This window comes from Corvus kubaryi, unplaced genomic scaffold, assembly GCF_017639235.1.
Source record: "Corvus kubaryi isolate FWS band 111438036 unplaced genomic scaffold, C.kubaryi_AGA036_p1.0 133, whole genome shotgun sequence".
NCBI classification, from domain to species: Eukaryota; Metazoa; Chordata; class Aves; order Passeriformes; family Corvidae; genus Corvus; species Corvus kubaryi.
Genome location: NW_024580667.1, coordinates 2,851,081 through 2,878,648, shown reverse-complemented (window position 1 = coordinate 2,878,648; position 27,568 = coordinate 2,851,081). Strand labels below are relative to the sequence as shown.

General features: G+C 42.2%; 1 long non-coding RNA gene across 1 annotated transcript; it reads left to right on the top strand.

Annotated features, from left to right (window-relative positions):
• Positions 1 to 321: 321 nt before the first annotated feature.
• LOC121667530 lies at positions 322 to 27,568 on the top strand. Its single transcript, XR_006017091.1, has 3 exons — positions 322 to 1,728; positions 24,749 to 24,801; positions 27,167 to 27,568. It is a non-coding gene; the product is annotated as an uncharacterized LOC121667530 (long non-coding RNA).

Genomic DNA, 27,568 nt, shown 5'->3' with positions numbered 1-27,568 from the left:
CATGGAAAGCAGATAAGCCTATGGATAAAACAGTAAAGAAAAACTTAAAAACTTGCTGTTAAATAACTATAATGAAACAGACAGATATCCTGTCTGTACTAGTATGTGACAATAGCCAGTCCCTACACCTTATCCATGCCCTAGCTTCCAGCATAAAATCATGAGTGTATTCAGCTATATCAAAAAGACCTTGCCAAGATCAACTGTTTCATGTTTAATGCATGCTTTGTGTGTCTCAGGTGAAGAAAACACAATAGAGGGGCAAATGTTACCAGAAACCGCATTGCACATTTTGATTTCCAGACCTATCTTAGCCTCAAGCAAGGGAGAAGTTTGTACAGCAGTTAAGATGATTAACCATGACTGATGCCACATGTATCCTAGGCTGGAAGAACTGCTAAATCTCCAAATTTTGTCCAGTCATGTCACTGGAAGTGATTCCATACACCTGAAGAAGACTGCTACACCCAAATGTTTATTTTTCTGGTGATACTGGTTGACCTACTTTTGCCTACCAGGGGACGTACAAGCTGTTCCTGTCCAAATGTCCCGAGACCATCCCAGATGAGCTTTCAGACCTGTTTGAATTTGTAGTCTTGGTCCAGCCTGACAGAGAGCTGAGCTCAACACCTTGCACTCCTCTTTACTGCAGCCTTTGCGTGCCTGGCTGCAGCTCTGAATTAAAACGATCTCCCCCAAAAAATTACCCAAGGATTTGACTTTGTCGGAAAAGAAGATGTGATAACATGGGTGTCATCCAGGGCACATCAGGGAGAGCCTCTGGTCCTGCTGCACAGCAGATCTCCTGCTGGGAAGTCCTGTGGGAGGAAGGAGTGTGGTTTTGTTCATTAAGGATGAACTCAGCATCCACTACTGGATGTGAAATAGCCACTTGCAGCTGCATCCAGCTCTTCTCAGTGTCCGAAAGAACTGTAGGTTTGCTAAGGAAAACCAAGCCTGTGATCTCCGGGGATAGGAGATACGCTTTTATAGTTAATTTGTATATTTTCCTTGCTGCAAATGTCATCTAAAGCTGTGTAGGAGGAACGTAGCTGGAGGATTTTTTCCAAATTTGTGTTATTTGGTGTAGACACACACTGAAATAAACCTGAAGCCTGGGAGGGGTGGAGGCTGTGCTTGAACCTTAACCCCACGAGTGTTCTTCTCAGTCCCATGGGCTCTGGCTGCACAGCCCACACAGGGCTCCCCAAATTGTCTCAAAAGACAAAGTGATAGGGATTGATCTGGCTTGTAACTTCTTCCTTAACTTCGTTACTATTGACTTTTCTGACAAGAAATCCAAACTGTGACAAGGGAAATGAGTGTAGAAAGACCTTTCGAAAGAGGAGCAAAATGGGAGCTGATTCAAGCGTCTGTAATTAGCTAATGGCTGTGAATATTTATGAAATCTCCCAGCAGTGGCAGTGAAGTGCTGATCCTGGAGAAGTGGACGCCCTCTTCCTTGATGTCTTTAATCCTTGCAGCCCCAGCTGCCATGGCTCAAGTGTTGGAAAACCCCACCCTCTTTCTGGCCTCTGATCAAAATCAATATTTCAGAGGGAAATGCAGAACAGCAAAGGAGTTAAACAAGAGTTCAGACAAGCATAACAAGTACTGGAAAGATGAGATCCTCCAAGCAGAGTGCTCTAGAAAGCACTCCCGTTAATCTGGGCAAGGCTCTCATCAATTGCTCTGTGCAGGAAGAGCTATTCTTGGACTCATAAGGAGGTAAGGGATTTATTTCCTCAGCTGCATGGAGTCATGCTATGAGATATCATTAAGTAAGAATAATTAAGATTTGAGCTTTCAACGTGCAAGATTTGCAGGTTTTCCTGTGTTTCCAGTCCTTTCCAGATATACCTTTCCTAAGTGGTAGTCAGGATTTCTGTACCATTTAACTATATAAACCTTACAAGTAATTTTTTTGTGTCTATATGAGAAGTGGCTGTGTTGATTTCCATTTGAGGATCTGTACATGAGCTTGGTAATTAATACTTTGGTGTGATAACAAAATAAAATACTGAAGTGTATTTTAATTTGAGCAGTTCAATGGTGATGCAGCAACGTGGATTTCATTTACCTGGCAATACCTTGACTGCAGCTAAGACATATCAAAGAAAAAATGATGGTAAAATCCAGAATGGTCACATCAGGTTAACTGATTTCATGGTTGCAATGGCAATATGAGGAGCTTGCACTAACACAGGGAGCTGAACTTTCAGGGTGTGGGAAGCAAGTGTGCAAAGGGTCTGATGATTAACTTTCTGGCACCAGTTGCTTTTCTGTGACACTGCAATCATTACTTCAGGCAAAAACAAATCATTTTGTTGCTTCGTCAGCAGAAAAGAGCCCTGTCCAGCTCAATCTTCTGCCAAGCCTGAGCCTTCTCTTTCTTTCTGTGCATATGGAGCGTCTGTGGCAGCATTGTGAAAGAGACCAGAATGAAGGTGCCAGGAGAGCAGAGATCCCAGTGCCCAGCTGAGGTTTTTGTGATGGGGTGGAGCCCAGGGACAGTCCATTCCATTGAAGCATTTCAGATCTACCAAGGTGTTTAGTTTTGCAGAGCAGCAAATAGTTTTTTTCATTTTCAGAGCCCCAGTCTTGATTTCTTGTAAAGCTGAGTGTAATTCAGGTCTGGACCACAGCTGATCATTGCTAATTTTGATGCAGAGTTTGACTTTCCCTCTAGAGTGAAGGGTTTAATGCTTTTCTTCAAAGGCAGTGCAGATGGTTTATTGAGTGTCAGAGATCCAAGGAAGCTTAAATGGATACATTTAAAACTAAGTCCAGGACTTAAAGAGACTGGCTGATTCCTAGTAGATAAAGCCAAGTTAGAACATGGGCACTGCCACAGTGATCATGGGACCAGACTTCTGCCTATTCCCACCCACTCATTTAGGCTCCAGTTGGTGCTGCTACTGTAAAACCTGTTACCCTGTTAACAGAAAAATTGTCATACACTTCATTTTGAGGTTTCTGGATCATGAAGACATAATCATTAATGGGAATGATTTATACAAAGCTACTTATTGATGAACCAGGAGAGAACAGAACTTCTTTCCTGAAGAGCAACACTGAACAGGTCATGTCAGAAAGGAGATATAATGTCACTGCTGTGAGATAACTGTATTTAAACGTGGTTGCTTTACTGCCATTCATAGAATCATAGGACGGTTTGGGTTGGAAGGGACCCTAAAGATCATCTAGTTCCAACCCCCTGCCATGGGCATGGACATCTTCCACTAGAGCAGGTAGAAAGGGGGAGGGTAGAAGAAAGAACCCCTGTGGGGAGGCAGATGTGGTACAGTGAGACAGTCAAGGTGGTGCTGAGCAGTCCTGGAAGTCCAGGAAGTCACAGAAGTGAGAAGACCCAAGGGGAAAAGGCTGGGACAAATACGTGCTTTAAGCAAATGAAGGTGTTCCCTCCACCTGAGTAATTCCATGCCAAGGCACCACCCCAGCTGTGCATCTTTGGGTGTACTACATAAACATAAATACACATTTTTCCCAATTTTTTTCCCAGTAATTGCAATGGTCCAGAATAACAAATCGTAGCTATTATAAAACCGATATTACTCTGTAACATGTCTGCATCTCTTAAATGCAGGGCATCCAAATTTCTTGCTGGTTTTGTCAGTCACGTGCTCAGAAACACTTTCAATGCACTAAGAAGAAACATAAAAACACTAAATCAGGTATTTAAATCCCCACAAGCATGCTAGCTTGAAAGAAATTCAACCTCCCAGGCAGAGAGCCAGGTTTTGCTATTGCGAAAAAAGGTTCTCCTGCATGTGCTAAGGGATTAGATGTTCCTGATGTTCTAGGCAAGGGCACTGTAGGTTTTCCAATGGTGATAAAATGCAAATTTCACCCATAAGTCTTTCTGTTGACAGGGAGGACAACAATCTACCTCTGTGTGTGTGTGTGTGTGTGTATGTGTGTGTGCTTAAAAATATTAAAAATTAAAATCTGCTGGAAAAGGGAGTGTAAAACAGTATGACTTCTCCAGATTTTTTTTTGAGACAAATATACTGAATTGCCATAAAAATGTACCAAATCTTTAAGTAACTTAAACTGTAGTGTTTAATATGACTATGGACATGTAGCTTGTGGCCCATCAAAGTATAGGGACCATATTGACACATTGAGTATTAGATAAAGAAATAAATTTTGCAAGGTCAGAAACAGTCACAACATAAACAAAATAAAGAAAGTCCAATAACAGGAAAGGCAGAGCATCTGTAGTAGTTATGACTGATTTTCCATTGCCCTACATCCTTGGTAGCAATTAGGTGTGGTTGTAAAATGCTGTCAAAAGACTAAATGGAATAGCTGGTTTGCACTGACTTGGCTGAACGTTTGAGCTGCTCATGGTGGATTAAACTCTGCAGTCACAGAGAGATAAATTTGCAATTTGCAACCAAGAGCATTCAGATATTAGTGAATCAACACAAGCAAATTGACTTTTATTGCCAATATTCCGAAAGTATCCTAGCCCTCGGACACATGATGTCCAGAAGTGCTCTTACTTCTAGTCTGCCCCTGAACTGTCTTTCACAGGACAGGATGCTGGTTTGGCAGAAGGGCTTTCACCACTGCTGACAAATGCTTTTTGAAAACAGGGGCATATTCTCAAAGGTGATGCACAAACCAAATTAACCCCTTTCAGCAGAATTGGTTCTCTTCCCTCACCTGTGGTTTTATCAAAAACTAACCAAAGGGTTTAAAACATATTTTGAACTTCTGTCAGAGACATGAGGTGAGTTCAGGAGTTCTTGGAGCACTCTGCCCATCCATGTGCAACGGGAGTGAAGCTCCACATGGCAAACTCCACCTGCGTATGGATGGTTGAGCCTCTCTTTCCCTCTGCAAGGTGGTGTCCACTTGCTTCAGATGGAGATTTAGACAGCTTTTAGCAAGAGGGACCCTGCCATGGTGCTGGCTGGAGGGAAATCCAAAACAGAAGTGTTTCTCATGGATAGATTCTTCACTTTATGCAAAATGTGTTGTGACACATTGTCTCTTCACCATGTAGCAAAGTGTACTTTGCTGCGATTGAAGAAATTCAGTTAAATCCAGCCTGTACTTGTGTTCTGGTTCGTTATTTATAGCAAGAGTGGGAGTGTGTTGGCCCCTTCTGACAGCATATCATGGCCATCTTAAATCCTGAAAGCACTTTTTTTTTTTGTTGCCACAGTAAATGTTTAAGAAGTTTAATCTTAAATTTATGAGTGATTTGGAGACCAGTCTGTTCATGACACGTTAACAAAATTAGACCAGGAAATGTTTTGCTGAACGAACTCTCGTGCTTTTATAAGGAATGAGGTTGTTGGGAGTGTGCTCCCTGCTGTGTGTGCTGCCAAGGCACGGCCTCCATGGCCTACAGTGATGCATGTAGATGTGTTTGCCCATGGTATTTCAAGAAAAAATATTTACTGAACTGGCCTAAGAGATTTAGGAAATCAAATCTCAACGTGTTAGAGAGGGCACTTAGCGTGGTATGAATTGGAGTTTCAACAGTGAGCATAGTCAGAGGCAAAAGGGTTAATTTTGCTTCAAGAAGAAGACATGGAAATAATTTTTTTTCTTGATAATTAAATATGAAACTGACTAACTGTATGCAAGTGTAATTTTCTTATCTTATTAGCCATGTTCATTTCTGAAGTGAATAACTACCAGCACTGGTACAGTATATGGGCAGAATAATAGTCAAACTGATTTTTACTTTAATCTCTGAATAAAATTAGCATAATTTAAACTGTTATAAGCTACAGCAGATAGAAATCACATTATAGAGACTGTAGGTGGAGAAGTGGGTGGTCACATGCAGAGGGAAAACTGGAAGAGCACTTAAAATACAGCTGAATAATAAGCATTCAGGAGAATGTAAAGCTACATGGAGTTGAAAGGCACATTATTCCAAGAGATGGGGGAAAAAAGTGGATAGTCATGAGCAAGGTTCAAGGACTTCTACTACTGCAGGGCCTGATTCCAAGAAATGCTGTCATAGTGATGTAGTTTATACAACTGTTTCATGGGGCATGAATCCCAAACTCCATTTTCTGTCAGAGGAGAGAACAGCCCAATGCAGATGGACAGATCACATCTTGCATTACCAGATGAAAAGAGAAGAAGTCAAGATATGGTGGGGGGAGGAAAGAGGCAGGTCAGATAGGGAACAAGAGAGATGGACCATGGGTGTAAAGTGTGTGTTTGAGTGAGTTGTACATGAGAGCAGGGATAGAAGAAGGAAAAATGAGAGAGAAAGAATGGGCTGAATGAGGAGACTGGGGCTGGAAATCCTGAATTGTCGGCTAGGACTGACTGAATAGTCAGCACCAATGTGTGTGGGAAGAAAGTGACATGAACAAGGAGAGGAGACAGGGACAAGTTGGTGAAGATAAACCCAAGCTCAGGGAAAGTGGAAAGAAGGTGCTGCTTGACAGAGCCTGAAGCCTGGAACACTCACATCATCCTACTCTGCTGTCAGCAAATATCGATACAGCCTCTGAGAAGCCATTATAGATCACATGCCACTGCAGCGGCTCCATGGAAAAGAAAGGATTACAACTAAAAACACGGGAAACACCCTGAACTCTTTTTCCTTTTGAATGCCTGCTTGCCCTCTTCATTTACATCCTGTACTAGTTTCTGCAGTGTTTTCTGAACAAGTAACAAAATTAAGCCCAGGAATCTAGCCTGTTTAACCACTAATAATCCGACTTTGGCCATAATTAAATTTCTGTGGCCCCTTTTTAATTGTTGCAAGGAAATCTATAGGATTTGTTATTCAGTACAGAGCGGTCTGAAATGTTACCAAGCTGGTATAGCATGCATTAATCATTGGGTAAATTTTATCTATATCCTGACAATTTAGCTAGAGCATGTTGTTTAAAAAGAACCAGAAATGTTCTTCATCACAGTATGACTGAGGGTATGCCGTGGCCAGGCCTTACTGCTGGAGAACAGAACACGACTTTGACATATTTTTCACATCAAATTGATAGATTTCCTATCATAAAGACATTTCTGAAGTATAGAACATGGACCTCACTCCTGGGTAGCTGTTCCTTTGTTGCAGTGCTCTCTGCTCTTTGAAACTTCTTCCTAAAAAATAAAGCAATCTCCAGACTTAATTCACTGCTACATAATAGAAGGTGTCGTCAGCAAATGGCACTTGCAAAAGCAGCCTTCCAGCTGGGTGGATGTCAGACTGGAAGTCCAGTGACTTGGATGGTGGTCAGAGGTTGCCCAGAGAGCTCTTACAGAGCTTTCATATAGAGGTGAAAATACTCTGCTTTTTGAATCAGCCCTACTTGCATTTTGACCATGAATTAAGCACAGCTACACTGAGAAATGGACTGTACTCTCTGTGTGTGGATGTGGACGGAGACTGGCCAGAAAATCTTAGAATCATGAATTAAATCAATGTATATCACCTCCAGAAATATGTGCACCAAGAAGCATTTGTAGATGAGAGTACATGTAGAGATCCATACATGCTGTGCAGCTGTAATTTTGACAAAGATGACAGATGATGATACTTCCTAAGAACACTTTCAAGGTCTGATTTTTGTTTACTCAATTAATGTTGGCTGTATTTAATGCACCAAGAAAAAGCATTGCAATTGCTCTGAAGCACTCTGTTGCAAAAAATTCAGCAAAGCCAGTTTAGTAATTAATGAGTATACTTTTTTTCCAGTTTTTCCTGTAAGTTTCGTACTTCATAGGCTTTTTAATGAGATTAACCTTTAATGCACATGCCTAGAAAACAGGTACTGGCATCTGTCTGAAAAAGAGACCTACAAATACACAAGTGTTTGTATTTCTAAAGATGAAAATGAAGGCAGCAAGTAAATCATGTTAGTGCATATTTAATGCTCTCTAGTTCTGCTATTTGAATTAGAAAAGAAATTTATGAAAGACTACAAAGTGCTAACGAGGACAGCCCTCACCCAGCCCAAACTCTTAAGAAATAGCAGCAGTCCTGCAGCATTGCATTTGTCTCTCAGTGCCAGGGCTCTATATTTAACAAGCTTTCCCCAGCTCCCACACCCAGATGAATTCATTGGAATGCAGTAGGAAAGCAAGAACTCATCTGACTCATTAGGAGGCTCATATGCAATTACCAGCAATTAAAAATTCCTTCTAGAGCCACCGTGTGAATTTGGGTGTGCTGAAGGAAACGAAATCATCAGGATCTCTATAAGCAGGACTTAGCTTTGCACTGAGCTCAGGACAAACGCAGATTTGATTAATCTGCAAAAATAATTAGCTGATGTGCCGACTAACGTGTGCAGGGATCCTCAGAGAACTGTGTCTGATGGAGTTTTACATCTTCCACTTCACCGTCTGTGACTCGCAAGCAACAGGGCCAAAGAAAGCTTCTCTATATTGGGAATGTAATGGAAAAAAACCCAAACCTGTTGTAACAACATGTTTTGTTGATATGAAATTATTTTCTCTTTCTTTTCACCAGCGCTAGTGGGGAAAAAAGTTTAGAGGTGGAAGTGTAATGACAAATGATTTCCAGATGGATTCCATCTTCACTATATTCCGATTAAGATGGGTTGTAAACACTTTCCTTTCTTAGCCGAAGATCTTTCTCAGAATCTCTTCTGTTTAGGTTTAAATTGTTAGATTTAGAATAAGCTCCTCAAAAGACTGAGCAGCTCTTGAGCCAACTCAACAGAATTAAGGTGCCTCTGTCATAAATTTTCATTGAAAATTTTCACCTTAACATGAACTTTACCTGTGCATCTGCTATTTTAACACTGTTGAATGTTTATGTACTGTTGATTAGGCTTTTTTATTAAAACTTTTGAAAAAATGCAACAGAGGAATTAAAAGTACATGTATATATAATTTCACAAGCATTTTAGAAGTCTAAACAATAAAACAAGCATGTGCTTATGCTCTACTTATTGGTATTCACTATTCATAAGAAGCAGCAAATTCTACCTTTATCTGTAAAAAAGGGTAATACCTACTTATCTAGGATTATTGTATTGTTTCTTTTTGGAAAATAAAAGAGAAAACTCCCAAACTTTAACTGTGGGTACTTTAGAGCAGGAACTGCCATTTCTATCACAATTTATTTTCTGGTGGTGCCAAGAGGATTCTTATGTTTAGGTCTTTAGAATCCTATAATGACACAGAATTTCCACAGGTGGAAAGCACCCAGACCTCAACCAAAACCTATAGGAGCTGCACATATAATAAACAGCCCTGGAGTGCAGACACTGATCTCAGAATAAGGATTGACAGATCCTTTTACTTCCTGCACAGGTGTGTCTCAGGACATATAAGAGAGCCCAAACAAATCCTTTTGGTTTTGCCTGAGTTTTTTTTAATAAATGCAAGGTGGTTCAAAAACTTTGGTCTGAGTTTGAATGTTGGGTCTACTTCTTCTTGGAACATTGTGTAGAAATTTTGATGGAGAGAAAAACTTATCTACGCATTTTTACAAAGATCATAATGTAATTAGTTATTCTGTAGGGACAAGCAGGACTGGAATCCTCAAAAATCCCTAATGCTGATATTTGGACATACCTATGTACTCAGTGCACTGAGACCTAACAATTAACTAAACATGGTAGAGGTCTCAAGGAAAATATTTGAAATTAGCATAATATAGAAACATGAATATTCTTATACAAGGAAAGAGCAAGGAAGAGGAACTTACAGTTGAAGAACGAACTGGATCTCATGCAACTCAATTTTACCTGTACATTTTAGCATTTTTCAATGTATAGGTTTTTGTTCAATTAGTTATCTACAAATAAACATATACTGATTTTGCTATTCCATTAAAATCCCTCCGGGTAACAGGAGCAATCCAGCTGAAAACCAGAAGTCAAAAATCTTGCTTCACTTACATAAACTAAACGTAGACTGGTATTTTCCCTACTATTTCACTTTTTTATTGTTTCTCAATAAAAAGGGTGCTAAGCTGGGATATGTGTCAGCAAAGTACAGAGGTGGTTTTATCAACAGTATGGGTGCTGCTTTTTTGGAAACATATCTAGGAGATTTACTTCCTGGTATCTGCTCTGAACTTGTGTGATTTGTAGAAGAAAGTGGAGCTGAGGGGTGGGACAGAAGCTATTTATCAGGAACATTTGAGAATGGTCACCACAGCGAAAGAAACAGAAGACAAAAGATCCATTAATTTAATAATCTTTGATCATTTGCAGGCTTTGTTTGGATGTGTTTATATCTTGCAAAACTGAAGAGTGTGCAGACTTGATGCCAATCAGAAAGTCATTCTCCTCCCAGATCAATTTGATTGAATTCACATGAGTGGGAAAAAATAAGTGTTTGAAGCCAGAAGCAGTGCGACACTGCTGATGTTCCAGGGGGAGATGAAGTCTTCTCTATATCCATACACTGAATGTGTCTTGGGTCACAAGACCAACAAATCAGATATTTGCAGCCAGTTTAGAAAAGACATTTGGAGCATTTTAAGAAAGGGTAATTTCCACTGAGGCACCCAGTACCACATGGAAGAGCCAAATAGGAAACAATATCATTGATATCAGTGCTTGCAACAGTGGGTTTCAGAAGGGAGAAACTTCTAGAAACTTGGTTATTTCCTAGCAAGCTCTGCAGGCTTCTGACTAGCTTTTGGACAAAGCTCTTGGTTTAAAATATGTTCATCTTCTTCACAGGGCAGTGATAAGCAACTTTCTGATTAGAAGAACAAAATAAGAAAATACTGGGACAAAGTCTCTGTGGACATAAATCAGTGCGATACCCTTGAAAGCCAACACACAACAGACAATTTCATTTGCTATCCAGCCTGCTCTAAAACAGGGAAAGAATGTTAAAATTCTTCTTTTTGTGCTGAGATTAAATCCTGCAAATTTGCCATGGAAACCATTTCTTCTTTTTTTTTGTCTCCTTCCCCTCCTTTTCACAGTTCAGCAATAGCAATTCTTTCAGAGATGAGAGGCTTGGGCATTGTGGTTTGGGGTGGGGGTTTTTTGGGAGGTGGGCTGAAGGGAAAAATGGGGAGCTGTGGAGGGGAAGAGGCTGGAATATATTCACTCTCAGAAATGAGTTCACATCCCCAAGGTCCCAGTGTTGAGTGCCAGCAAAGGGCAGATGCTTCTAACAGTTGGAGCATTGCAGCACAGAGGAGGGAGTCATCCTCCAGAAGCCAAGAAGCCACCCCGGGAAGCAGGCAGGCCTGGGATGACCCACTTCAGTGAGTGCCTACGTGGGGCTGGCAGGAGATGGAGCTCCCCTGGCTCTGAGGGCTGACTCACTGGCTCTGTTTGATCCCACTGCTGCCACAGCAGCAGGAAGGGAACACCAGGACAGCAGCCCTGAGTGCGGATAAGGCCAAGGTAGTGTGGCAGCGAGGGAGGGCTGGAACCAGGGTCACCCCAGGTTGCCACCCACCCCTGTCAGCCACCAAGCAGGGTGCTCTGAGAGTCAGATCTCTGAGCTCCTCACAGGAATAAGCAGGGTTTACCTAGGCTCTCATTTTGGAGGAAAAACCTGATTTTCACAGCATGCCTGGGGTTGCTCTTTCCAAAGCACGGGTTGTTTTTATCCCCATGTTCAAATTCACCTGTTACGGAATATCTCAATGGGTGATCCAAAGGTTTTAATACAAAAAGGTGACGAGAAGGAGACAAGGGAGGAGGTTAAAAGAAAAGGCAGCCAGGGTGGACTCAGTCCCCCGTTGAATTACTGCATATGCAATTTTGCTTATAGAACCATAGGATCATTTAGATTGGAAATCATTGAATCCAACCATTAACCCAGCACTGCAGAGTTCACCACTAAACTGGGTCCCCAGGCACCACATCTGCATGTCTTTTAAATGCCTTCAGGGATGGCAGCTTCACCACTTCTCTGGGCAGCCTGTTCCAATGCTTGACAAACCTTTTGGTGACTAAATTTTTTTCTTACATCCAATCTAAATCTCCCCAGTACAACTTCAGACAGTTTCCTCTTGTACTATTACTTGTTAGCTGGGAGAAGAGACTAATACACTGTAAGCTCCTTCCAGAAGCAAACTGGAGGTCCATTTTACATGGGATGCAAAACTGGAATCAACTCCATCCAGTTTTGATTCAGTGAGGACTTTATCTGGGTGACAGAATTTCCAGAGTAAACTCCCAGAGTCAGGCTGCCCCTTACCAGCCCGTTAACAGAACCTTTGTGTCCATCTGCCTCTGTTCCCCATTTCTTGATGTTTCCATTTCTTTCATCTGTTTCTTTCAGGTGGACTTTCCATGTCCTTTTCTCCTGATGGAGCATTTCCTCATCCTTCTGTGGGCATAATGTCATGTCTGTTTGTTTATACTAAACATGAGGGGTTTTTATGGTGCCTCATCAACCACATTGAATTTTCACAATGATGTGTTCCTTCCTACTTCTTTTACTCACTGATACAGTAGACTTGTTCCTGACAGAAATGAGACATTTCAAGGATGATTACATGCTGCAGCAGCCTAGCACAAAATTACATCTTTCTGACCTGCTGTGTTTTAATGTGGTACCTTACTGACTTCCACAGTTCTCATCTGTTCACCCTTTTCCCCTGAGGATGTCCACAAAATAAAAAGTTAGAGCAAATTCATTCTCAGACACAACCTCAGCAAAACTTCAGAGACTGAATGTTCTGATCAGGGTCTACAATACAAAACTCAGGTTTTGAATGTTATTAAATCTGCATTTACTTTTCACGTTATTGGTTTGTAAAACCTTGGTGTCCTGGAGCTTAAGTCACAGGTCTGGATCTTACTGGGGGCAGCTTCTATGCACAGACTCACTTGTACCCCAGAGATCACCTCGTTTCAAGCATAAAATTTCTGTGTGGGAATGGGCTTCTCCCTCCAGTGAGGAATATAGGTACTTCTAGAGCACATGCTGGGCACTGCACAGTGCTTTGACTCAAAAGATGAGATGTTTAGAGTTTGCCAGCTTTCTTCCTATATTTGCTGTCTCAAAGCATTTACACTCAAAGCATTTACACTCTTATGGGGAGCTGCATTTACTGCTTTTCATTTACTGCTTTATATTCCTTATTGTCGCACAAGTGACTCTAAAATACATAAACCAACACGATATTTTTCTGCAGCGAAGTCCAAAACAAACAAAAGCCTCCACACAAACCTCCCCCCCCCTCCAAAAAATCACTGACGTTTCAAGCAGTTTTCTCACTTGCAAATGGACTATCAGTATTCTTCTAAAGAAGCTTTCAGGTTCATCAAACTGTTTGTTCCAGCCCTGATTGCTCCTCGTGTGCTTTGCACTGGTGTTAAATTTTGCATGTCTACTTCTGTGAGTTCTGCACAGCATTGAAATGACTGCTGATTCAGAAGGTAATGGGGATTTTTTTTTTTTCCAGGTCAGTAAATATAAGCTTAGGATTCAGCATACAGGCTGTTGATGTTGAAAGACCAGCTTTACAGTTTCAAACCTAAACAGGAAAGTCAGTCTATTATCTGAAAGGAGTAGAAAACAGGGGGTTGGGAGGTAAAGCAGTGGTCAGGCATTCCTTCGGCAAACTTTTGAAAGACTCACTAGCATTTGGAGTTTGGGAGACACAAGATTTCAGCTTTGTCAAGCTTTTTGCTACATTGAAATACAGAATCAAAATTATTTTTATATCCTATAAACAGAGACGTGTTTGAACCTTCTGAAGTTTTAAAAGAAGGAAGATTCCTGCACCCAGGCAGCTGCTGACTGTCAAGTCTTATAAGATGATGAAATATATTTTCATAACTCAGTTCATGAAGATGTATGCATATATATGGGCACACACATAGGTATATTTGTGTAAACACAATTACATATGACAGGAATGCAAGCTTTCAATTCATGTTTACAAATGATTTAGACTCTGGCTTTGTGACCGCAGATGGGGAGTTTGGAAGATGTGTTATATTCATGCAGTCTTGGAGCTGGAGACCAAGGATTGTGGGATCCCTGCTGTCCCCCAAAGGAAAGGAATAGTGTGGGGATGTAAAGCGTGGTACCCACACTACAGAACTATTCAAGAGGCACATTTTTGTCAAAAATCTGTTCTCCAGGTCATTTAAAGCTCGTCCAGCCATAATACTCATGTGCAACACTAGGAAACCACTGTTAGCTGAACCCAGCAAGAATTGGGAAGCTTTCCAGCGAGTCCCCGTCACAAGCTGGCAGTTCTGTCTCTCCACAGCACTCAGTGTGACAGCAGAGCATCTCCCAGGTATGCTGTACTCCCAGAACCAGGGGGAAATATGAAAATGCTCTGTACACATAGGGATAGGGCATGGTGGTACCACAATCCCCCAGCCACATGAGAAGCCTGGAGCACAGCTCTGAATGCCTGGACTGCAGCACTAACTACAGGAGTATCCTTCTTCTGCATAAATAAGGGATCTTGTTGGAATGAAGCTTCATGAGAAATGTAAATTTGTGAGAAACTGCCTGATTTCTATGCTGCTGAGGCTTTCTGTGCAGTAACACCAGATGCCAAAAAAGAAGCAAGAGGAAACTGCAAACCCAAACCTGCTTCTCAACAGCAAAGAAACAGAGCAAGGCCATTCCTGTCACCATCTCATGCTCAGGGGCAGCTTTGATCCCAGAGAGAGTAGCAAATGAAAGGCAGCACCACTGTGTGTGAGACACACATATCTTATGCCACACACTAAATCTTCCCTGAAACTGAGACCACTCAAAATTAATAAATAAAAAAACCAAACTGAACGAAAAGATCAACAACAACAACAACAACCCCAAAAAACCCACCAAAAAAACCAAAACAAAACCCTCCAAACAAGCAAACAAACAAAAAGAATGTCCCTAACCACTCTGGTTAATATGGAAAGTAAAAGTGCCTATGACTCCTTCCTCATTTCCCTTGTGGCAAAGAACACCAGGAAAAAGACAAACTGAAGTACCAAAGCTGGAGGTCTCCAGGCTGGTACATTTTTTACGCAGCTCTTGCTGCTGCTTTTGTGAGTGGTCATTTCTGAGCATTTAGCCCCCTAATTTGGCCCTTCCTTTTGGTGACTGTCTGTCTGCCAGGCACAACGTGGTGTAATCCATGAGGAGAAACACTTCAAGTCAGAAATAGGCGGATGGATGAGACTCAGCAGAGTCTGAACAGGGGAAGCCACGTAACAGCCCAGCCAGTCCCAGGTGAAAGCCACCCTGGCAAGTGGCTCAGGGGAGGAAGAGCTGATGGTTTTACAGGCTTTGGCAGCATTGCCTTCCCAGTTTGCAAGGATCAGCAGAGGGAATTGCACAAGCGCTGGGATCAGGCACAGGAGTGGGAGGGGAGGGAGGAACTGACCCTGCTGCTGGGGTCCTGTCTGGGTAACAGGGTCAGAGCTGGACAGCAAAGACTGCCTGAAGTAATTGAAGGAAGCTGGATGTGGAGGGAGAAGGTGAGCCAAGAACATGGAGGGGTGAAGGAAATCAATACAATTATCTCACCAGCTACCTTCTGAACCAGAGGAAGTGTGGCTTGCAAGCACTGATGCTGGAGAGGAGCAGTGCAGACGTCAGGGAACCAGAAAAATCTATAATATTCTGACAATGCTATTGGAGAAAGGCATTTGCTCCTTGGAATTTTTTATACAGTAAAAATTATTTGATTTGTGTATAGAGACAAAAGGACATTTTTTGTACCTTTCTCCATCCTTATTGTTGTTGATAATTGGCTGAAATTTAAAATTAAGAAGTAAAAGAAAAGAGAAATGCTTATGTTAAAATAATTTCCTTAAAATCTTTTAAGAGCATATGGAAATCACGGGGTTTCTTTTCTGTATTTTAACTGGACATTCTAACAAAATCTGTGTGGAAAGTGTTGGTCCATTATACAGCATTTCCCAACCAGGATTAGTGGGATTTTAAATCAATACTTTCTGGGCTAGGAGATGAACACTTTTCACTTTAAATAAAGGAAGAGCTCCTGGTATTACCTGTTGTAGTAAAGTGTTCATGCTGGCCACTTCCTTGAGCATAATAAAGATTGATACACTGACAAGCAGGCAGCAATAGGGTAGCAGATATTTCCCACTGCCTGGTACAAGGCTGTCATCCATGCAAAATAAAACACTTAATATAATCATTAATGAATGATTAGTCATTTTTTATTATAGTCATTCCATAATAATCATTAGGATGAATTAATACTGCCTCAGGGAGCCACGTGCTATGGGAACTTCTCTGTGCTCCTCAGCTAACAGGAACAGACTTTCCTGCAATGCATGGAGGCGTTTGGTTACCTGAGCTGCAGCCTTTGCCTTCTGTTATGGCACAGCCATGGCACCCCAAATTAATGTTAAGACTGATACAAAGATAAGGAACCTGTTAATTCCTGATGCCTTGTGTAAATTTTTTCTTTAGTTGTAGTCCAAAATCAGATTACTAGCTGAAGACATTTTTTTTTTGTCCCTCATATGTGTATAGGAAAACCTTCCCATTAATCTCTCCTTCCTGTGTGTGAACACAAGGCTAACACAGCGCCCTGTCCCCAGCTTTCACACCTCAACACCGTGCACGTAGGCAGGGAATGCTTTGCTCAGCCTGGTGTACTGGTACTGTGTGATTCCCTGCAGTTTTTGAAACATCCCTAAATCCTCATCAAGTTGTACCTCGTGCAATATTTGTTTAGCTCAGGGAATGCAGAACTGCCCCAACTTGCATGAGAGGCTGGGAACTGCTCCCACATAGCTGAGACAGGGGGAGGACCTCGTCAAGGTACAGTCAAGGTACAGGCAGCTTTGCACAGGTGACCTGTTTGGATTTCAACCAATTCCAGATTACATTTGGACTTTTTTTTTTTTTTTTTTAAACTATATAAAGTATAAAGGAAAGAGCAGATCAAAGAATGTGAGGCACAGATCTGAAAATGGACATTCATTCACTCCAGGGGAAAAAAAGCCTTACATTTCCCTTACATGCCTCTTCTTTACAGCCTATGTGGAACACTTCCCAAGCCAGTAATTTATGGGTTTTAAGAGTGTTCACAATTCAGGATTTTCAGCAGTGAAAACCACCTAAGATTGTTGGCAATTTGCCTGTCATTATGTTAGCTGTTTTTCATCTGATGATCTGTGATTCTATGAATTAAAAAAGGGGATATTACTGAGCATGGAGGGGAGGAACAAAAAAAACCCCAAACAAATATAGTGTTGATTTTGAAACGAGAAATATGAAAAAAAATCCACGTTTATTGTTACAGATTTGATTGGGTTTTTCTCCCCCAAAAGTAGGATTTTAAATTTCACTTTGTTCAATTGTTCTGAATTTGAATATAAAATACATTTTGAAAATTATTCCATGATGAAATGTTATGCTACCTAATGTATATGATGAAGTACATTATTATAAATTAAAAAGCATTTGCTGAGCATCTGATATTTTACTTAATTTTGAAATTATTATGTTTATACTTTCTCAATTGTGCAAGATAAAAACATACTAATTAAACACTTACTTTTCAAAGAGCTATACAAATATTTTTTTACCTCTCATACTGGATAACCTCCATGATAGAATTGTAGTGATTTACATCGAAAGGAAAACTGACCCTTAATGATATGTTGGCATCTCATGTAATCTGTTATCAAAAATTGTTTCAACAGGAATAAAGCCTCTTAAAAATATCATCTCTATCTTGGAAGAGATAAATTATTTAACTAAATCATAGAACTACATAAATTATCTCTCCATTTTATCGCGTTTTTATGTTAAGAGCAAAGTTTTCCTATCAATTTAGGAAACACTTATTTCTCCCTATCAGTCATACTCTACTGCCTTGATGGAGATAGAAATAAAGCTGTAATTCCGACAAGTTCCTAATCCATTTGCAGTGCTTTAAAAAATGGAAGAATAATTATAGATTTTTATTGGGAGGTTAAAGTGTATTTTATGTTTTGCAGTTTTGTCAGTCACTATTTCATTGTCAGTTTGCATGGGTTCAATTTGAGTTTTACAATCTACTAAGGAATCAAGGAATATAAGTTATAATTTCTTGAGGTTTCATTCTAAAATATTTAAAATCATGAACTTCTCTTTTATCGAGGTCCTGAGAAAATATCAAAGTATCAAGTTTTTGAGGTAAAATTCTAAAAAATACTTTAACGCTTTCAGGATTTATCTTGTTGGCCAGAAGAACATGTTACACGCTCCAAAGAACAGCACACTTGAAAATTATTCTGCAATTGTACTTCAAACTCCTTTTCCTTACAGATTAACAATTAATCCTTTTTCAGAAGTATATTATGCTCCAATCCTGCAAACACTTAAACCAGTACCACAAATAATTTCAGATTCAGGGTTGTAAATACTTCTGGAAAAGATTTAATGGTTGTGTCTGACCTGCAAGCATAAATTGAAGTTGCCAAATCCAGGATCAAATATTTCTCTGATTGCAAATTGAATTCAGGTTCCATAGAGTTCATTAAAAGCAGGGTTTCAGGTTGTTATTTGGTTCAGTTAATCCTATTTAAAAAAAAAAAAAAAGCAGTTTTAGGAGAAAGGTGGAGGGTATGCCAATTCCATATTTTCATTTTTTAGCAAGATTATACATAAGAAAAAATACTGCAAAGGAGTAGCAAAATCACTTCTTACAAAACTATCTTCTTATAGAAATTATTCTTGAAATTCTGTTTAGGCATCTGTTCTCCACAGGGCTTGTTGTATGGTCTTTTTCTGTGGTTTTGATATTTTAAATACAATTTGTTATGTTACAGAATCCCCACTGTAACAATGCATCTTTTGAGCAAGGAGATTCTTTTATTCCCCAGATCTCCTTCAGATTTTTGGGCTGGGAAGTTTGGGATGTAATTGTTGACTTTTCTACCAAAAAAATGCTGCCAGTTCTGAGGCTTTGAGTCTTATGAACATTTTTCACAGACAGAGAAGGCGTAGGAGCAGATCTGGAGTATCTCCCAACTTCTTCTCAAGCCCTCAGCAAAGCTCTACTACTTTCAACAGCAGCACCACCAAAACTCCCCTCCTCTTTCCAGAGCTTTCAGCCTGGGTCACAGACCTCTTGCTCAAGGCAGTGGCACTCCCTGTTCCCAGCTGCAGGGCCCGGGATGGGAGCCAGCCAGGGTGTCCCTGCTCAGTCGATATTTGGTGTTCAGGACATTTGTATTCACAGCCTGCAAGTTCGCTATAAATCTGACTTCTGCTTCACCTCAGAATATGTCTAGAATGACTTTCCTTCCCCCCCAGCCCCTTCTAATTGGAAAATGGCTAAAAGTTCTCCCTGGCCTTTTTATCTTGCAGCAATGCCCCTGCCTTTCTATTAATAACAGGCTTTGGGGAGCGTTTCGTCTGCACTGGCAGCAGAACTGCCATTTCTTACTCAGTTTGGTATCTGCAATTACAGTACTTTTCTGAAGTGCAAAAGACATCTATAAAAATCAAACCCATTTCCCTGCTTAGCAGCAGACACAGTGCAGCAGCTCACTGCTGCTTCCAGCTTACATTAGGTTTTCCATCTTTTCTTTGGAATTCTGCAGTGATCACCGGCCAGTGCTTGCTGTCAGGTGAAGGACCCTCAGTGAAGTGGCAGGAATAATGTACATCATCAGAGAGAACATTGAGGTTGGCTTGGCTTGGATGTTTACTGATGTCTTGGTTAAGACCTTCAGCTCCTTACGGTGTCCTGCATTTCCAAGACATTTGTATAGACAGGGATCATCCTTGAAGGCAGTGCTAATAGGAAGGTGGAGAAGGGATGTTCTTAATTTCCTAGGTCTTAATTCATTAATTTTTTAAATTAATGGATGGTGCTGGTGAGGCTGATTTCATGTACCTGCTCTCCATGTGGTCTGCAAGGCTTTGGAGAGGTCACTTGATATCCTGGAGTGTCCCAAAGAGAAATAAGTATTAATAGGGTGGCTTAAAATGCAAGAAGCTGTTGTTGGTGCATCAGGGAGCAATCTGCAGTTTCGGGGTACTCCCTGGGATGGTCAGTGATATTTTCACTGTCCTCTCTTGATTCAGGTTTAGAAAAGCTGCTGGTTACAGTTGGCCACATTCTCAGCAGGCCCAGCAGTGAGTGACCTTCTTGCATGCAAAGATTCAGGTTGTCAACAAATTACGAGATAGTTTCACTCTTTCATCCAGTGTCTCTCTCTTCCCAGAGGGTCTGTCTTTCCAAGTCACCCATGGGGGAACCTACCTATTCATTCATGAGCAAAACAAAAAAACCCACTGTTCCATGCCATTTTGGGGTTATTTTGATCATGTAGGTCCACAGTGGTTTGTATGGGAACAGAGAGTTTCTGAACAGCCCTCTTAGGGGGAGCCCAATGTGCTTTGTTCTCATCACACAGCCAGGGAGTTCCCTGGTGGGGAGCAAAGGTGCATTAACAGGTCCCCAAGATCCCTGGTTCTTCCAGGCCCAGCACTTTACTCAGGGGACAGCATCTGCCTTGGGTTCCCCACCAGCCTCACAGTAAACACCTTTCCCCAAACCACACAGTCAGTGGACCTTTGCTCCCACCCCAGATCTGGTCCCATCTCCAGCACCGCAGCATCCCGTGCTTTTAATCCCATGTGCCTGGTGCTGGCAAACAAGGCAAATGCCACGAGGGAAGAGTTACGGATGCAGTCGCTGCAATGAGCAGTGAATTGACTGTGAATCTGCTCCGACTGTGCCGTCTGCCTGCTGATAATCTGCACAGAGAGTTTGTTTCCTTTGGGTTTGTGTTTTCCACCAGCCTCTTGTTTTCTTCCATGAATTCTACATCGCCTCTTGAGTTTTACCTTTCCTGGCAAAACTGTTTCTCCTCATGACACATAGCTCTCCCCCAGGGCCGGTTATGTAAGGCATTGCTGCTTGGTGTTTGTACAGCCCTACATCTTGATCCCCTGTAGAGAGCACATTGTGTATCCAACTGGCAGCAAACAAAAGCAGTTTCCTATATAAAATACACAAGCCTTGCCTCTGTGCTTGCATGTTTAGGCAAACACCCTCCTGCTTTTCAGGACGCAAAGGAAGAACGCGATCAGTACCTGTGATGCATTGCTCCAAATGGCAAAAAAAAGGGGAAAAAAATCCTCCTAGTAAGGAGGAAAGGCTGCTCTTCTCTAATCTCTGTTGTATATATAACTTTCACACTTCACACTCTCATACCATTTTAAATGCAAACAGCTCTTCCAGCCAGCAGTGTCACAGTTGTTTCAAGGACAAACACATTTGTTTTGTCTTTAAATCAATGTATTCATCCTGAGTGGCAGTGGAGAGGGTACCTCTTTCTCACAAGGCTCCTTAAGTTTCAGCTACTGAGATGGAGTAACACTTTTCATTAAAAGGGAAAGAGCCAGACAAAAATTCCACCTCCCAAACCCCCAGTTCTAGTTGATCTGAGTGTTTGACACTCCTGTTGTGAGTAAGGTGTAGGTGTCCTTGCAGGCAAAAAAAAGTATTATAAATACATGCTTTCCTCATTATCTTTTCCTCTCTGTGCCTGGGTGATTTGTGTCTTCCCCTCTCCTGCCTCCAGCCTTCCCCTGGACACAAGCTATAGTTCATGTAGCTGCATTGCACTTTGGTCATACAGGTGATGGACAGAACTGCAGCTATTCAAACTCCACCTGTTGGGTGGGCTGGGTTGGGTTTTTGGGGGGCAAGGAGAGTGTTTATCCTGCAATTTGCAGTGTGGTCAGTGCTTGGGACTACCTGCATGGCAGCCAGGGTGGCCACAGTGCCTTGGAGCAGCTTGGCTGCAACCCCTTGGGATAAGCATTCCTGTGAGCCCTTGGGCTGCCCAAGCACAGAGTGCATCAGCTTCTGCCTAGACCAGACTGATCTGATAAAGGCCAGTTGTAGGATTTCCTGCTGCTTTCTTCAGTTTTCCAGGGCCAGAACAAGAATAAAGGGGTTTTGGAGCCCAGGTGGAACCGATGGCAGGGATGTGAGACTTTCTGGGTGATGTGGCAGCACATGCCCAGTGTCAAGGTCAAGGGAAGGCCTGGCTTCGAGGTTGGGCCGGTGATTTGCCCTGAGGGAGGGAAAGAAAGAATGGTCCTGGCTAGTTGGATAGAGGTTTGTCGTCTCTCAAACAGGGGGTTTCTGAGCGAGCAGAAGTTGGGTTGTGCAGAGGTGAAGGAGCTTGGTAAAGCTCTGAATATGTGGGGAAGGCCAGGGCTGGCAAGGATGAGTGTAAAGGAAATAATTAATCCTTAACAAACGTGTGAGTGGGAGGCTTCAGGGGATGGCTGAGGAGGGATGGAGCAATACTGGAGAGGGAGAGGTCGGGAATTCAATGAAATAGCAAAGGAGTCGCACAGAGTAAAAAGCAAAGCAAAGCAAAACAAGCACAACAAAACTTTCCCTTGCCATTACTGCAGATTGCTCCATTTTTTTCCTACCCTGTCAAACTAAAACACTCCCTGTAACAGCCTCCAGCTCCTCGCCTACCTTCCAGTTTCTATCCTACAGCAATGTTTCCCAAACTGCAAGGTGGGCCCCCTCCAGAGGAGGAAGGGGGAGCAGAGCCCAGAGAGAGAATCAGAGATGCAAGAAAGCCTGTGAGTGCTTGACTGGCTTTTGCAACCTCATTCAGCCTCCCTGTCTCTGAAATCAAGAACCTCACAGGAAAAATTCCAAACCATTCGTTTATATTCTCTGTCTAAAACCAAACACATAACAAACCATATATATATATATATATATATAGTTTTTTTCTTTTTATACAGGCATTTAGAGGCCCTTCTGACCAGCCCAGTCCCTACACGTGCTGACAGTCTGGCTGTGCTGGGGACCACCTGAGTGCCTCTGAGCCACACAGCCTGGTGGTGTGGCTCCTTCAGCAGACACCTGTCAGCAGAGCACTGTCCTCTCCCATCTCCAGTCCCTCTCCTGAAGGTGATTTTGGTCCTCCTGGCCATCCCCAAAGTTGTCTTTTTTCCTCGTGTTTAAATCACAATCCCCTCTCCATCCCAAGTGACAAGATTAATCATTAGTTCAGTAATCTTTTCTCCTTTGTTTTTCTACCTTCATGTTACAGACCTGTTAGAAATATCTTACATGTTTCATTGTGTTGGGAGTGTGGGATTGTTAAATTTCTACTATCCTGTTCTGCTTGAGAAACTGGAAACTTAAATACATCAAAGATATCAGACCCAGTCACTGTCAGGAGCAAGATCTGTGTCTTTTGTCACCAGCACTCATTGCTTACAGACATGGAGTGAAGTGTGGCTTACCTTTCTCCCACTTGTCTCCCATATTTTTGGAGTGTCAGATCTGATAGACCCTTCAGTCATTCTGCTTTTCCACTTATTTTCCTCTCCTTTAAATTCAGTGCAATCCTGGTATTGAGACATTCAGTGGGTTTTGTGGGAGCACAGCATATCAGAAACGTTCTCTCCGTTCAGTGCCTGCTTCCATCTGCCTCTGCTCGAAAGAAAATGTTCCTCCACATGTTCTCCACCTCCAGCACTAGAGCCACGTTAAGGGGGTGGCACATCTCACTCTCAGTGCTGCTCACTCCTGCCCTGGCTGTAGCAATGCTCGGGGGAGCAGGGACCTGCAGAACAGCAGCTCGTGGCAGGCAGCTGCTGCTGCTCTGCAGCGCGCTCTGGGGCAAGTTGTGCTGCTTCACACAACCAAAATCTGCCTGAAGGAGGAAAAAACCCACAACTTTGCATAAGTGCTATTGGGAACAAACCCAGAATGGGAAGTCAACCGGCTCTGTTCCATTGCTGATTTTTTTTTTTTTTTAAATATATAAATTTTCTGCAAACTGTGTGTGATCTCCCACCTGCTAATCACAGATTTCTTACGTGGGTGGAAGGCAGATTTCAGTTTTATCAGCATTAATCTGGAGCAACTGTATTGATGATCTTACAGGGAAGGTTGATTCGGGTTTGGTTTTTTTCTTGCAGTGCATCTCAAATGTCATCCTAAATGGAAATTTCTTTGTATATTTAGGATACTTTTTCAGTACTTACAAGAGAATTCTGGGGGGTTTTAATCTCCTATTCCACTCAGATTCTATTGTCTTCACTAGTAATAATCTATATGTAAATTAATTCCCTAAAAGTTGATTTTGTCTTTTTTCTTCTCCTTTTTTTTCCAAGATGTTAGACAGAGGTAAAGTTTTGGTCTAGAACAGCACCTGTAGCTAATCCAGTGGCTACCCACATGCAAACACCAGGATTTAATGGGAGATGAGACCCCTCCATGGTCATGGAGAGCTTGGATGTGGATCAGGCTTCTAGATCCACCTATAAAAAGGTTTATTTGTTACATCGGCCTGAGACACTGCCCCTGGCAAGTGACACAGAAGTAGAACTTCACAGCACAGGCTCCCTCACTTGCTGTTAGCACCAGTCACTGCCAGCTGGGCACCTCTCAGTTATACTCAGGTGTCTGAGACATCCTCCTCCCACCCACCCAGCTTTTGTCCCACTTCTGTGTGTCTCTGAGGATGGGCAAAAGCAGCTCCAGAGACCTGGAGTGACTGTGGTAGGCATGTGGAAGTTGCCTGTCAGCTTTCCTTTCCCAGGCACTGGCAACCTGGTCAGAGATCCTGTCCCCATCCTTAACAGGTAGCAAAAGACACATGCTGCTTTCTCACCTCTGGTACTGCATAATTCCTTACAGTTTCAGTAATTCCTGATTTCCTTGGCAGTAGTGGCAGATGGGAGGCTGTGGACCCAGTGATGGACTGTGGGAGTGTTTCATTGATACTGTGGGAGAATAACTACTTTCCCTAAGTTATGGAGTTACGGTCTTTTTCATAATTTTTTTTTCTATTTTTTCTTTCAGATATGCACTAAAGAACAGCCAATGGGAGGAAAAGACAGAACTGAAGGCATATGGTATTTCCCTGCAGTTTCAAGTGTATCTCAGACAATTTGTGTGGCTGTAGGAAGCCCCATGGGCCACAGGTTGCACAGGTTTTTAAAACGGACATCATAATACTTAACAAGGCCAAAACACCATGAGCAGCTTGGGTGGAAAGCACTTCAAGGCTGTGCAATGGACAGCTGCAACATTTGCCTCAAAAAGAGGCCATATGTTGTCCTCTCTGCTCTGCACTGTGCAGCTCTGGCCATGGAAAATAATTACAAGTGAATATCTTTTTTTCCTGATTTTGATTGACTCAGGATCAGTCCTTGTACCTTGAATGGCCCCATGAGGCATTCCAGCTTGTGTGGCTCTACAAGCAAGGGATGCTCTGAAGGACTGGGACTTCTGAAGCATCAGCAACACAACAATAAAACAAAAATAAATGTAGAATAAAATGCCAGTAGAAATCCCTCTCTTCTCACCCTCCCACAGAGATGTTGTTGCTGCCACTGGTGCAGGAGAAGTGAGGGCTGAGGGTGATCAGCACCGGGGTCAGGTGTGGGTAGCCTAAAGCTGGAGGAGCAGAAGTGACTGGGGCTGGCTGGGCAAGGAGGGTGAGCAGACACTGCTCCGGGGGAGTTGTCCAGCCTCCCACTGGGAGCGTAGGGGCAGAAAGGCTAAACTCCCACCCCACTAACCTGGATATTTGTGCTGGATAAACAATATGGCTCCCTTACAGGCACTCCAGTAAAACACACGGAAAATCTATTTCTCTTATTAGCTGCATAAACACAAATTCAAATTTCTGGGCTAAATTGGGGCAGTACTGCTAACCTCAGGCATTCCAATATCCAAAGATAAACTTAAAATCACAAAACTCCCTAAATTAATTGTTTTGATTTCCAATTTTTAAAGTATAACTAGGCCATATTTTCTTGGTTTTCTTTGTGTGAAAGCTAAATGCTCCAAAGTTTCAAAAGGGAAGTGTGCAGGAAGATATTCTCCAGTCTCCGGGGCTGAGGCTGTGAGACCTCCCCAGAAGTTGTAAGGCTTGTGTTAAACCTGAGAGGTGGCAGGATCTCTCTTTGATGTGACATCCAGATGGAGGGGAAAGCGGTTGCCAGGGTGACACTGAAAATAGAGCTGGGCCTGCTCCCTTCCCTTTGCAGGAGCAGTTCTCTGGGATGGCTTCAGTGGGAGAGGAAAAGTGCATGCAGTGGGAATTGGTGTGCTGCTGGTGCACTCTTGTGCACTGGTGGCATCATGTGGGAGAGCCCAAACATGGAGGAGAATGCTTTTTGGGTTTTTGACCCTAAATGCAGAAGACTGAATTTTGGATTTGGAAAGGAAATGAAAGAGAAGTTTTTGTCCTTCCTTCACCCAATACCCACTTGGATCCTATGCACCTACATGGTCTCTGAGCAACTGAAATATTAGGGTTCAAATGCAAAAATGCGTTTCAAACTCCAAATCTGCAGAAATATTTGGTTATTCCTGTGCAATCATATGAAATTCAGTTACCTTAAAAAAAAAAAATCCCATAAAGATTTTCTTTGGAATCATTCTCTTGGGCAGCTGTATTACCAAGCCTTTTTACATTTTGAATTAATTTAAAATGAAGGCTTTTGTCTTGGGTTGTTTGTGGTTTGTTTGTTTGTTTGGGTTCTTTTAGTGAAAAATCTTGAGGTATATTTTCCTTTTTAAAGCTATTTCTCTGCTCCTTGGCTATTAACTCAGCATTTGTTGAAATTCCTTCGGAAAGGGGCTGCCCTACCTCTGAGGTGATTTACACTGAGAAGAATGTTAAAGAATTACAGATGACTGTCGGTAACATACCTGTGTAACATTAAAATCGGGTTAATTGCTTACATTTCACTGGAAGTTATGGATGGCTGCAGAGCTCGGTGCTTCAGCAGATACTGGTACAGCAGGGGGTGGTTATTGATAGTCAAATCGCAGTAGAAGTTGTCTGTGTTCAGATGGGACCTCTTTGAGGGAGGACAGAACATTTCTCAAAGCTTCATATTTTCCCAGAGGGACTTTTCTAGCAGAACATGCCTGCTGTTCAAAGGAAATATTCCCTGTATGAGCAAATGAATGAAGAAGTTAGCTTTACAATAGACACCCTATAAAACTTTAAGGGGGCTGAAGTGAAGGAGTCCAGCTACATGTGTTTTTGGAAAGCTAATAAAAACCAGAAAATTATCTGTGGTGCTCTGTAAGGCAGCATGTGCACAGGAGGCTGTTGCAGAAGGGAAGACAGAGGCATTGAAAGAGGATAACTAGGGAGTGATGCAGCAAAAATCCAAGGTAGTGAATCTTTGCGGATTTAATTGACAAATTTAAATGCCAACTTGTTTTACTGTCTCTCTGTCTCCCACTCATCTCTTCAAGTTTCAAGTGAGATTTCAAGTGGCAAGTACGGAGTCTGCCCCCTCCCATGAGCAAACCAGGGGATGTGAGTACTATGCAGTGAATGGAAAGGACATTGCTGCCATCGACGGCTCTTCGTGCGAGTGCAGAAGCAGCACTGGGGGAGCTCGGCCACCCCCCTGCCCGTTCGGTGTCTGTCCTGGGTGTGGCAGGCAGAAGGTTGAGAAGAAAATCTATGGTTTTGGGTCCCCTTTCCATTTGTCCCACAAAATCAGCCATCTCCAGGCTTGTGGTGGGTGCTGAGTGAAAGAAGAGGAGCATGATTTCAGCTGGAGCTGGGGGATGCTGTTGTGGTGCATCCTCGTAGCCCTCCCGTCTGCTCAGGCGTGCGTGCGTGTGCGTGGAGAAGGGTGGTTTTCTTGT